Source organism: Mercenaria mercenaria, chromosome 10 (assembly GCF_021730395.1).
Source record: "Mercenaria mercenaria strain notata chromosome 10, MADL_Memer_1, whole genome shotgun sequence".
Classification (NCBI taxonomy): Eukaryota; Metazoa; Mollusca; class Bivalvia; order Venerida; family Veneridae; genus Mercenaria; species Mercenaria mercenaria.
The window spans coordinates 20,417,304-20,431,473 of record NC_069370.1 but is presented as its reverse complement, the minus strand read 5'-3'; the positions used below and the strand labels follow the sequence as shown (position 1 = coordinate 20,431,473).

At 34.9% G+C, this 14,170-nt stretch overlaps 1 protein-coding gene across 3 annotated transcripts in view; it reads left to right on the top strand.

Annotated features, from left to right (window-relative positions):
* The window catches only part of LOC123559700 (heat shock 70 kDa protein 12B-like), an 88,992-nt gene that overhangs the window by 11,427 nt on the left and 63,395 nt on the right, over window positions 1–14,170 (top strand). The window lies entirely within an intron of this gene.

Sequence of the window (14,170 nt, the reverse complement as noted above, 5' to 3'; positions counted from 1 at the left end):
CCCCCCCCCCCCCCCCCCACACACCCCATGCCTGAAATAATACCCAAAGAGACATCTTGGGTTATTCTCCACTACTAAAGAAGGAAGTATTTGTGATACAAAATTGTTTGGTCCTAATTTCTTCTTTTCACAATAAGCATGGTTTACGTCTTTTTAATGTCAAAATTTTGTTTCAATGAATATATTATATGTAGTATCAGTATTGGTCAGTCGGGCAAAAGACAATCAGCTTATCATACTAAATAAAAGTGGTACGATTACGGTCTAACTAAACATTCTATAAATTGTTACAGTCAGATAAAATATCATTTCTTGTACTTTGTATATTTTTTATATTTTTAACATTCAATGAAGACAATAATTTTGGCAACGAAAAGGGGAAGTCTGTTTCTTGAATATTTTTGTACTTCACATTTTGTCTAGGCTAACGGTTTTTCTGCTATTAAAGGGATTTAATTTTGAGACAATAATCAATAGTAAAAGTCAAGTACACTGGACATACATCTTTTGGAATAGTGTCAAATTCCTCAAAGGCTAAGGTCACTTGGGCCCGATATTGCAATAGTGTTACTTAAAATGTTAAGTCAATTGAAAACATGTTCTTGTTTTATAATTACTGACAAGTTATCATTATATATCAAATAAATGAACCGCACCATGAGAAATCCAACATAGGGCATTTGCGGCCAGCATGGATCCAGACCAGCCTGCGCATCCGCCGTCAGGATCCATGCTGTTCGCTCTCGGTTTCTCTAATTGCAATAGGGTTTGAAAGCGAACAACATGGATCCTGGCCAGACTGCGCGGATGCGCACGCTGGTCTGAACCAATGCTGGTCGCAAATGCACTATGTTGGTTTTCTTATGATGCGGCTCAAGTATAGATTAGGGACCACAGATGTCAATCTCATTCACTAAATCAGATGTTTGTAAATAAATCATTACTGACTGATAACATAATTTAAGATAGGTTATGATATATGTTATCTTAGGCGACCGCGACTGCTTTTCTTCAAAAACGAAAGTAGTTGTGTGTGTGTATGTGTGTGTATGTGTATGCACAGTAAATGATTATATATATTCAGTTACGTACAAGCATGACCGATACAGGAGATAACGAGATGGTGAGTAATATTTCAATTTTAAAAATACAATTTATAAATATAATATAGAAGAAAAAAGCAAAATAGAATAAATATGCTTCCATATATCTTTTACAGATTCCTAAATTAAATTTTCAGTTAATATGTGACGCGCTGTGTGAGAACATGGACCATTTTAAAATTGCCCTGTACATTTTATAAATCCAATAATGGCCGGCAATGTTGAAATTCTTGAAATGCACTGGTCAATTCCAGAATAATCCTTGCGCATTTTACGAATTTGTCAAAGTGAGAATTGCATCTGATAAAGTGAGTTTGAAACCGATATTTCGAAAGCAGCTTATATTTTATTAACTTATATTTCATCAGAATATTAGTATGCCGTGTTTCTGAAAAATAACACGAATACACGTATATCTTCCTTGGATTGGAACATTTCGAATACATAAAAATACAACTAGATAATCCATGAGAAAAAAACAACAATTTTATTATTAAAACAATGGAAAGAGGCAAGCGGATGTGCCGTCTATTAAAATGCATTGATCTTTAATGTATATAATTACGTGTTATGTATAGAATGTCAACAACAGAAATGTTCCGTTTCAAACATTGTCAGTATTATACTATCAACAAACATATTGTTACGGTATCTCGCTAATAGTTGAATCAAAACAATTTTATATGCTTCACTGGCACAGAATCTCATATATAGAGGATATTTGTTTGTTTTGAGTTATTATGGAATATATCTCGCTGAGAATTGAGAAAATTTCAAATATTTTCTGTGAAAATGTGAAAATTTTCTCACTTCGAGGTGAGATATATTCCATATTCACGAAAAACAAACAAATTTCCTTTTTATTTTATGCTCAATTACGTTGAGAAATGCATTTTGCAACTGTTTTAATCTCAGCGCGGGAAACAGACGCGCGTAAACAGACATGACGTCAGACGTGCTGTGATGTTATAAAGACGCATGCATCATAAAGTTCCATTTTATTTTATATTTTGCTGCATAACGGTATGAAATTCTCTTTAAGTAAAATAATTTGAATCGAGAAATATATTATAAAGAACAAAGCGCGACTATAATTTTCATCCTGTTTTAAGCAAATAATTTAAAATTCATACACAATGTATGAGGGGCGGAGCTCATATCTCTCGCAGTGTGAAAATTTAGATTTCATATTATCATAGTGTGAGCGATGAAATATAAAAAATATTTAACTGATAGAATACAGTATTTCATTAGTTAGCATAAAATAAATCGCATTATCACATGTTTGACGTCGCGGGAGTGTAATAAAGCCATTAAATATAAATGATAATACATTAGTGTAATAAAGCTTTGACGTCGACGTCATTTATAGTAAAGGAGACGTTGGTCAATTGACTTGTTTATATAGTAAAAGAAAGTAGAATTTTTGATGTTTTGACAGGAAAGGCTAACATGCGATAAAAAGAATATTATATTTGTGACTTTCCACATTGAATTTATTAAACTCGTTGAATAAAATTGATAAAATGCTCGGCAGAGCCTCGCATTTTATTATTTTATTCAACTCGTTTAATAAATTCAATATGAAAAGACACTTATGTAATATCCTCTATTTATTATCTAACATTGAAGACTAGCCAAAAAGGTAAACCCTCATATAATGTTGATTTTGTTCATAAATTTAAAGCGCGTCTTTCGGGTTATTGTTATTTTTACTTTGCATGAATAATCTACCAAAGTTTATCTTTAAATTTATCTAATTAGTATGATACAATGTTTCCATTTGTCAGGGGAGCAAGCATCGATTCGTACAAAAAAGCAACAACAACAACAAAAAATAAAACGCATTTATTATTTGTTTTCATGTAATATTTTATTTCTCTCATTTATTTTATGTTCTAAAGCGTTAATCACATAAAAGAAATACGGAAAAATAAAACTTATCTTTAATTAACGGGTATTTAGAAGTTCAAATGTAACTGCAAATGCGTCTAGATTGCATCAAATACGTTCCAGAAAACAAACATTTCCCTGGAATCCTGTATGCTACGGAATTCCGTTAGGGCCATCGCCTTTGAATGTGTTCATCTGATAGTACGATGATGAAAACGCGAAATCACGAAACTACGATAACGAAAACGCAACAACACGATGATGATAACGCGATACTACGATAACGAAAAAGCGATATTACGATAGTACGATGATGATAATGTGATATACTATCGCGTTTTTACCATCGTACTGTCGCGTTTTCGTTATCGTGGTATCGTGATTTCGCAACTTCATTATCGTACTATCGCGTTATCACCATCGTACTGTCGCGTTATTGCCATCGTACTGTCGCGTTATCGCCATCGTACTGTCGCGTTAACACCATCGTCCTGTCGCGTTATCATTATCGCACCATCGCCTTCCGGTGCGCATGTGCATGCTCAAAATTAAAAGACTAGAAGTTATATTTTTAGAACTACTGCTCCCGCTCACATGATAGAGCGATATGCAGATTCGAACGCGGGTCCTTGTGTGTGAAAATCATGATTTGTATTGGTGATCTTCCTATAGCTTCAGCTGCCAGTTAGCACAAAGCAACATTATTAACTATTCATTTTGTGTCAGCAACTTAAGAGACATTTACAGAGAATGTCTTTAAGGAGGCGAAGCGTGAGGGATGTTGAACAGGTTCAAAAGGCTATGCAGATATAATTTGACTGCATTTCTCATTCCTGTAAATAAAATTTCTGAGGAAATGGGTGTTAACTCTGTCACCTTTGGTTGTAAACCGCTTTATTTTGAAAATTGAAAATGAAATGCTATCTATTTTGATGAAAATCGCCAGACGCTGATGCATTAAAATGAAAATATGTGCCATGCAAAACTGCCAAATATTTTCTTCGAATATTTTCAATCCTCCGATTTTGAGGTGGTTATGCATCTTATGGAATTCAACATCGATAACTAGAGTTTTACGGGACATGCATTTTTGCTTCAATTTCATTTTCAGTGTAAAAATAGAAGCCATCATATTTTTGAAAATATTCATCTATTCAACATTTTTTGTGAAAATATTCATGTCTGACAACAACAACAACAACAGAAGGAAAAAAACGCTCTGATCATGGTACAATATGACGTCCTCTTTTGTTGTTCTGAATCCTGTACTACATAGAAAACTAAAAGCGATTGACCTGCAGAGTGTTTGCCAAATTACACATTTGGTTTGAGCTGAAAAACGCTATACAACCCATGGACAAGCAACCAAGGAATCATTTTGAATTTTAACAGTGCTTAAAAAACAAGATAAATAGAAACCAGAACACTAGAGGGGGGATTTTTTTTCTATGCGCATGGGCACCGGAAGGCGATAGGACGATGATGATAACACGACAGTACGATGGTGATAACGCGGCAATACGATGTTAATAACGCGACAGTAAGATGATGATAGCGCGACAGTGCGATGGTGATAACGCAATTGTACGATGATGATAACGTGACAGTGCGATGGTGATAACACGATAGTACGATGATGATAACGCGATAGTACAATAGTGATAACGCGACAGTACGATGGTAATAACGCGATAGTACGATAATGAATTTGCGAAATCACGATACTACGATAACGAAAATGCGATAATACGATATTACGATGGTGAAAATGCGACAGTACGATGATGAAAACGCGATAGTACATCGCATATCATCATCATACTATCGTATTATCGCATTTTCGTTATGTAGTATCGCGTTATCGTATTGTCGCGTTTCGTTAACGTGGTTTCGTGTTTTCATCGTATTTTCGAGTATCGCGTTTCAGATGAACACATTAAAAGGCGGTGGCCCTAACGGAATTCCGTAGTATGCCGCTAGATGTTTAATTTTCCTAGCTAGCCACAATAGCTAGTCTTTTTGTTTTCTATATTGTGAAATTGATGTACTTAATTGCTTTGAATCAAAAGCCTTATGAAAATATTGTGATTGTTTCTTTGTAATAAACATTATTTGAATAATAATAAGATTGTGCGAATTACGGAATTAGCATAAGTTGCCTGTGCAGAAAATGTAAAACTATAGGCATTGTAAATTTTTAAAAGTTCCTACATTTCAGCGCGTGATTGTCGCGGCAATAGATTTTGGAACAACATATTCAGGATGGGCCTTTTCATTTCGAACTTATTATGAAAGAGACCCAACAAAAGCCGACGTTAAACACTGGTATTCCGGTCTTGGAGATCTAGTAACAGTCAAGACACCTACATGTTTGCTAGTAAAATCAGATGGAGTGACTTTTCAAGCATTTGGCTATGATTTAGAAAATCAATACTTGGAATTAGCAGAAAAAGATGAGCACCAGAATAACGGCTCCATATATTACACTTTGAATGCATATAAAGGGAAACTGAGTCTATATGATAATGTTTTGCTTTCATGTAATGAAAAATTGCTTTCATATAAAGAACGGTTCCATACATTACACTTTGAATGCATATAAAGGGATATCGAATCTATATAATAATGTTTTGCTATCATATAATGAAAAATTGGTTCCATATAAAAACGAATCCATATATTGCATTTTCCAATTTATATAATGAGCGAATGAACATATATATTCTTAAAACGAACGAATAACATGAAAAATGTCCATATAAGAAGACAGCTACGGCGTTATATACATAACAACTTTCAAAACCACTTATATCGGACAAACTGCATCAGTTTAATATACATTGGGCTTGAAGTTGGGTTAGCATAGCACTAGTAAGTTTTTGCCTGCTTCGACACGTAAATTTGAAACAAAGAATAGCAAGCAATATAAGTATATCTAAATAATCTTTAATCAAGTAGGAAGAAACTAAATTTACTGAGCCAAAATCTTTAAGGATTTTCGCATAATCTTAACTGAATAATCATCAGGGTATAATAGTAATAATAATATGTGAAAGTGTATGATACAAATTTCTATGTAGAAAATTTTGAAACGGACCTGTGCATTGATGTGTTTGTAAACGATAACCTGTATTTGTAATCAAATATTTTGTCTGTATGCATTACCCGACTTTAAAAATAAATGTACCCATCTTAATATGAGCTACAAACCACATACTACGCTTATCAGTAAGTCTAGAATACATCATTCTTCTTTTGAACATTCTTTTTTTTTCTTGTTACTTGACGAGTACAGTGACATGTATAAAAATATCTAGTATGCTTTATTTTTCCAAAACTCTATCAAAGCATCTCAGAAAAGAAAGCAAAGTCATGGATGAAATGGAAAGGAACTTCTGGCTATAGACGTGTTTGCAATGTCTATCAAATTCATGGCCGACGATTTGATGGCTGTTGTCAATTAGCGCCTAACTGGGATAATAGTGGAAACAGACATCCGCTGGGTGCTCACAGTGCCAGCGATATGGTCCGATCCTGCATAACAGTTTATGATACAGACTGCAGTAAAGGTATATTCATTTCTAAGTTGATAATAAAATATACACGTTTATCCAAAGCAAATATTGCATTATCATAAATCTAACTCCAACTACTTGTAGCATTCTAACTATATTGTGCTGCCTTACTAGAATGTGGAATGTCACGCCGTAGACACGTGGCATGATACCCCGACGAGTCACCTTATACTGATACCGGGCAGATCAGTCTTAGTACTGTCCTCTTAAAGGTGGATGCCAAGCGTACCTTTTTTTGAAATCGTTGGTATGACGTGGCAAGGGACCGAACACACGACCTCCCGCACTCGAAGCTGGCGCTGTACCACTAGGTTACCGAGACGGTTGCACTCTTGTGAAAGCTTAACTACGTTGTTTAAATGAACGAAGTAACATTTCATGAGAAGTATGATTATTATTATTATTAACAAGCGCTGCAATGCTGTCTTAAGTAACAAATATTGGGAACTGAGTGTGTTACTTCAAGCATAAAGACAAATTTGACGAAGTTGCAAAAATGTTTGCAAACCAGGTTAGAAAATATGGGAACGTTTCATGAAAATCAACTTAATTAAATTCAGTTTCATTTTTTGTCCATTCACGAATACGGAGCAGAAAAATTATATGATACTTATGAAAACACTGGGTTTCAAGAATTAAAATAACAGTGTATGAAGGAAATGTATTTGTAAGTTCACAGTTGGGAGATAAACATATGGACTTTTGTGATCAAGTTCGTTCTCGTTGTTTTACGTCGAATAATAGGGAACGAGTCTATTTGGTTACTGAGTATAGTAGCATTTCAAGAAATATCAAACTATAACATGTAGGCAAATGAAATGTCAATATATCATTGAATATGACATGGCAAGAAAAAATACTTTCTTATGTTTGTGTTTCAGATAATAAGAAAATTGTAGCAATCACATTCATGCAGGCTGGTATAGATACCAAAAGACTAACAATAGTCCTTGAACCGGAAGCTGCCTCGCTATACTGTCGACATATTCCGGTAGATACAACAGTTAGTGGTGGTAATTTGACAATATCTGAATTTCCGACGGGATCTAAGTACACAGTTCTTGATGCTGGAGGTAAATCAATGTTTAATAATCACTGTCGTGACGTCACTCCTTTGTTCTCGCCATATTGACTGCGTTCAATGGTGCTCAGTACTGTATTTTCCACATGGAGTACACTATTTGTTTAATGCTGGCTTGTGTATCTAGCAATAATTGGATCCCACATAGAAAATACATTGCTGTAACCCATTGAAAGCAGTACAATATCAAAATCACAATACGAAGGAATAAAATATTGACCAATTTTAAAACAGGTTTATGTATGCCTAATCAATATCTAAGAAATCGCAAATATATTTCTAAAAAAAAAAATGAAAATCGTCACATATTTACGTGGACGTAATCTAAATCTCTATATGACACCTTCTTTTGGCTAGAGAAACAACCTATCTTGAAAAATACTGTTTAGGCTAAACTTTCCAGTTTTAAGAATTGCGTAAGAATTAGACACCTCTCAACATCAAATACAGTTTTTTAAGACGAATGTTGTTAGTTCTGAGAGGTTGTTCTGTAGTTAGCCTCATATCATAGGTGCTTATATTTCTTAACGAGGGAGTTGTCGCGAAGTATTCGCGATGGTTATCAAAATATTATTTTATCTAATATTAATAGTATTATAAAACAATTATATATGAACATTGTTAAAATATATACATGAATTTTTAGATAATAATTGCATCGCTAAAGATTAACTTCCTGCCTGTGTGTATTTTTCCCGCCAATTTTATGTTAAGGTGATTTCATAATGTTTGATGGCGCCGTCACGGTGCCAGTATCGGTGTTTGATTGGAACCGTTTGTCATGTAATAATTATCATGTTTTCATGTCGTTAGGAACACCAACTGGGCAATAAACAATTTATTATGTTTACCTATTATTAATCATCTTTCGATTTAGAAAATTTAAGTTAAAAATGTTGAAACTCGTTGTGTGTTCAAATTTAAAATGTACTCAACAAACTCAAAAGCACTGGGGTTCATTACTATAGATGCATCTTACCAAACAAAGATAGCGATGGAAGATATTTGGAATGTGGAGTCAATTGGAATTGTGGATAAACAAACCAAAGAAGACGATGTTATTACTATGAAAAAGTTTAGAAAACAGATGAGTTCAAAGATTACAGATATTTTGTATCTTAGCCAAGGAAAGAAGATGAACCTGAGCTTCCTATAAATAAAGAGTTGGCCAACCGACGACTGAAATCAACAGTAAATCGTTTGAAAAAACAGACCTGATATTTTGAAAAGGTATGATGATGTGATAAGTGATCAATTTCCGGAAAGTGTGATAGAGAAGGTTGACCGCAAAAGTTCAGAAGGAATAGTGCATTATCTGCCACATTACGCTGTAGTGACTCCTAAAGAAACAACAACTAAATTACATGTAGTGTATTACGCTTCTGTGAAAACAAAGAAAGAAACAGTTGCTTAAACGATTGTCTATATCGTGGTTCAGTTATGTTGCATGATTTGAGTGGAATATTCATGCGATTTAGAATGCATCGTGTCGCCTTAGTGGCTGACATTGAGAAAGCAGTTTTGCAAATTTACCTACATACAAATCAGCGCGACGTGACAAGATTTGTGTGGTTATAAGATACGGGTAATCCTTCAACTGACAACCGCAATTTGCAGGAGTACCGTTTCACTCGTGTTGCGTTTGGTGTGGTCTCAAGTCCGTTTTTACTTGGGGCGACTATCGAATATCATCGCGATAAGTATAAGAGTGACGTTTCAGAACAAATTAAGAATGATATTTATGTTGATATAATATAATAACTATTACCAACAGTGTTTTATAGGCCGTAAATGTGTACACATTTTCTAAACATATATTCAACGAGGAGTGTTCATTGAATCTTAGAGAGTGGAATTCTAATAGTAACGAGGTGAATACAGCTATTGAATGCAACGACAAAGCAGCGAATGTTGCGGCATTGAAAGTGTAATGTGCAGAGGATAAAAGAAGATACACTGTCTTTCCAAGCGATGCCACAAAGTGATAATGTAGAAGTAACTTAACGTTTTGTGCTAAAGCGATTGGCATCTGTGTTCAATCCCCTGGGACTGTTGTTGCAGACGTTCTTGAATAAAAACCTGAAATGGGATGATCCTCTGTGTGACCAAGATCAAGAAACATGGAGAGCATTTGAGTCTGATTTTAAAAATATCGGCAAGTGTTGTATCCAAAAATATGTTGGCATGGGCCATCAACCCACACCAACCGACTCGGTGTTTTTGTGATGCCTCATAAAACTCATATGCATGTGTGGTTTATTTGCATCAAACGTATGACGAAGGAATTGTTTTGAACATTGTGTTTGCCAAAGCACGATTAGCACCGGTGAAGATGATGACCTTTCCAAGACTCAAACTTCTAGCGGTCGTTATAGGATTCCGATGTTTAAACTTTGTTAAGGAACGGTTGTGTCAGACTATAAGCAGTTCGCATTTGTGGACGGATTCGCAGTGTGTGGTTCATGGGCTACAAACAACAAAGCCATTATTAGTGTTTGTAAAAAAACAGGATAAACTCACTGAAACTACACTCGGACATTCTGGTTTTTTATGTACCAACGACAGAAAACCCAGCTGAGATCGCTTCAAGAGGATCAAAATTGGCAAATTTACTTGATCAAGAATTATAGTGGAATGGCCCAGAGTGGTTGTTGAAGCCTGAAACAAACTGGCCACACTTTGAGAATAAAGTGTGTGATCAGGAGGCAAAGAATTTTGAATCAGAAGAGTCAAACCAAAGAAATTAAGAGAAACCACCCAAACTTCTCTAAAATAATGACACAAAATGATAGACACTGGAAGCAGCCCACTGGGTATAGATTTTGACCGTTTTTGTCTGTAACGAAACTTATACGTGTTTCAATACTGTGTTTGAGATTCATTCGAGAACTAAAGGAAAAAGATTGTGAAAATGGGTGTATTGAAAGTGTATTTAAAGTGGTTGTACAAGAAGTCGAAAATATGTGGTTAAAACACATTCAAAGAAAAAATATCAAGATGCGTTGGATCGTCGATTTCCAATTCTTTTGCCTAAAAGAGAAATGTTTACTCACCTTCGGATTGCCAAAACTCATGTAGAACTATTACACAGTGGTGTTTTACAGTCCGACATCAATATTGGATCCCAAAGTATTACTCAAAGTGCTGACAAAAACTGTGAATCTCGGTTACGCAGAAGTTACGTTATTACTCATTTAAGAAAAATGCATGAAATGGACAAACATGTTACAAAATCCCTTGCCAAGAAAGTAGAAAAGTGTAAACCGTCAACATTTAACGTTTTATCAGGATATTACGAGGACATCAGATATGATGAGGACATTTTCAAACAACTTTCAAAGCAAGAAAGTCAGTTCAGTTAAACATTGCTGTACAATGATATTGACTCACTATCTATATCTAATGTTTTGGAAGGTGCCGATGTTGCCGACGTCCTCCTCGACGCTGTTGATGAAACGGATTCTGGACCGTCGGTGTCGTGCGCCACTAACTATGTCAATTGTGGTAATGTTGAAGTTCATGATGATGTTAACGCGCTTGTTGCCGATGACAGGGATGATGCCATTGGTGTTGATGTAGGGAACAGCTGTAATGTTCAACCTTTTGAGGATGTAAATGATGATGACGTCAGTGGTGATGCCGTGTGTGTTAACGTAGATGTTGGAAACGTTGACGTCTGTGACGATGCTTACGTCATTAACGTTGCGGTCGATGGTAGGGCAGAAGTGGTTTCTGGTAGTGGAACTGTTTTAAAGTTGTTTGACATTTTGAAAGCTGAAAAATTTTAAGTAGGTAAAAATACTATTGCATAATGTATTACTTAAAGAAAATTTCAATCTGTAAGTAGTGTTAATAGTATATTGTGTATTGCATACTATTTGTACAATCATTTGTTGGTGGGAGTGTGGCGAAATATTCGCTTCGCGATAGTTATCAAAATATTAATTTTATCGATTACAGAAAATTATATATGCACATTGTGAAGTATATGCATGAATTGTTAAATTATAATTGCATCGCTAAAGATTAATATCTTAACTTCCCGCCTCTGTGTATTTTCGCGCCAATTTTATGTTCACGTGTTTTCACATGTCTTATTGCGCCGTCACGGTGCCGGAATCGGTGTCTGATTAGAACCGTTTGCCATGTAATAATCTTTTTCATGTCTTTTTGGCTCTAAAATGCACTATATAAGCAGTTTATGTTTGCCGTTCGGTGGGGGCATTTTATATAACATCGACACAAAAATGACAGTAACTTAAGACAGTCATCACAACCCAACGTTCAAAATTCCGAACTTATTCGTATATGATGGAAAACTAAACTTATCATAAAACAATAGCTGAACATGTATAGCACTCGTTGATGACATTCATACACGTTTCGGAATGTTCATGCAAATGCCTACAAATTGTACTTTTGTTTTGAACACTGTGAGGATTTTTAGCATTATCCATAAGATGTATATGCCGTTATGTTTGTTTAAATGTACTGATTACAGGTTAAGTTCAGATATAAGTTCAATGTACTTTTAAGACAAATACTGTGAAACATATAGATAGGTTTTCTATGGAATGTCTGTCAAATTTCTAACTACCGCTTTCTAATTTAAAAGTCTAAATGACTATTCTATGTCCTTCTTATCCAATTTGCCAATTTGAAACACCAGTTGTTGTAATACGCTCATTGTATACGAATTGCACAAACCAAAGAAGTATAAAATACTCAGAATCGCAACAGGAGATAATCTCGCATAGTCTCGTATCACCGCGTTAACCGGCGTTATCTATTGAAGCGCTTTGCTGACTTGGGTCACACTTGATCAAATCAACAGACGCTTATAAAAGTATTACACTGGCGATACGGCCGACCGAATCGGATCAAATTTTCAAACGACCATTGTTGATTTCTCAGAATTCGAATCATAACTTCATTCCTTCCCCGTGTAGAAAATACTAACAACATCAACAAAAACACCATTAACATTGTAAACAAACGATCTGGTAGAATGATTTTCACGACACATAATTTTAACCCTTCTATTTTCTGTTTCATACACCGGTAAAACGAGATCTCATTCAGTTCCCACGAGATGTTGGTGAGATTCGCTCTATATGCCTTTCAACTTACCAGTCTATTTATTTTTATAGCTCTCTGCACATACGTAGTCTCTGTACAACTGTAAGAGCATTCCAATTGATAATGGGTCCGGTTGCCCTAGCATGAACATATGAATATGAACATGTTTTATACCTGAAACAACAACCTTATTAATTATGCGTTTATGAAACGTCTGACATGCCGTAAATGTGTAAAACATAAACGTATATAATAGCACTCTTTATGCATCAAACTGCCTTCATATCTTAGGTCTGAAACATTTGCTCAAATTTGTTCAGACTGCCTATTTGAAAAGAAAAAAATATCTGCAAATAAGGTGCACCGGTTTTTAAACACATACAGTTACATGAACTTTACTTTTGTCATACTATTTGTGAACTTGTACTCTTTTCTATTTAATAGTTTGTGTATGAGTTAACACAATTTAAACACATGTGTTGACACAACTAACAGCAACACGAGAATAACGGGCTAATAATGATTTAGTAATAGGAAGGCGAGAAATACGAGAAGATTTGCATGCGTTAAATGGTCAGTACTTTATACTCATGTTGCAACTGTTATTAAATGCGGTAAAATAAATAAAACCAATTTAATTTATTAATGTTTTACGTCAATGCACTCACTTCTCTATTGGTAATGTCATAAAAACAATATGTTAGGATGGACAACGAGTGACCATATCTATTCGATATATACCCGAGCGCAGCGAGCGAGGGTATATACTAGATAGGTCACGAGTTTGTCCATGCGACTTATACCACGTGACATAAAAACCGTAATTACTCAAAAACTGTCCCACGCGTTCTATACAAATTAGGACTATACTTTCATCAGCTGTTTTCGTGACAGTGATTTTATGTTTGTACCGTTAGCACTGTCAGTAGCTCATATGAAAGTGTTAGTTTGCATGAATTCAAATTTCTACAAATACCGGATGTACTAAAATTTTACGTTCATTTGAGGTAGTTGCAATCACAAATATGGAATTCCAAAAATACTCGTACAGAATTAAACTTCTGAACAAAACTTCTTTGTGAGGAGTTGGCATGACAGAATCTTCAATTCACAACGATAGATAGGTTCCAAAGCCCTTAGAAAAGCTAACAACATATCGGACCTAAACATGTTGGATAAGAAGAATTTACTGTTGTTTGAAATAATCTGGTATTTTGAAAATTTAAGTATCATTTTCTGGTAATTAGATTACATAACTATATACAACAAATTATCAACTTCTATTTGAAATCACTTTTAAATACTTTAAAATACTTTAAAATCCTGCTTTTTCTCCGATCGGCATAAAACGACAAAATATACTGACGAAAGTTGGCGTTATTTTCGTGACATAGCTTAAATTTGACGAGCAATGTCAGAAATGTACATGTACTTTAACC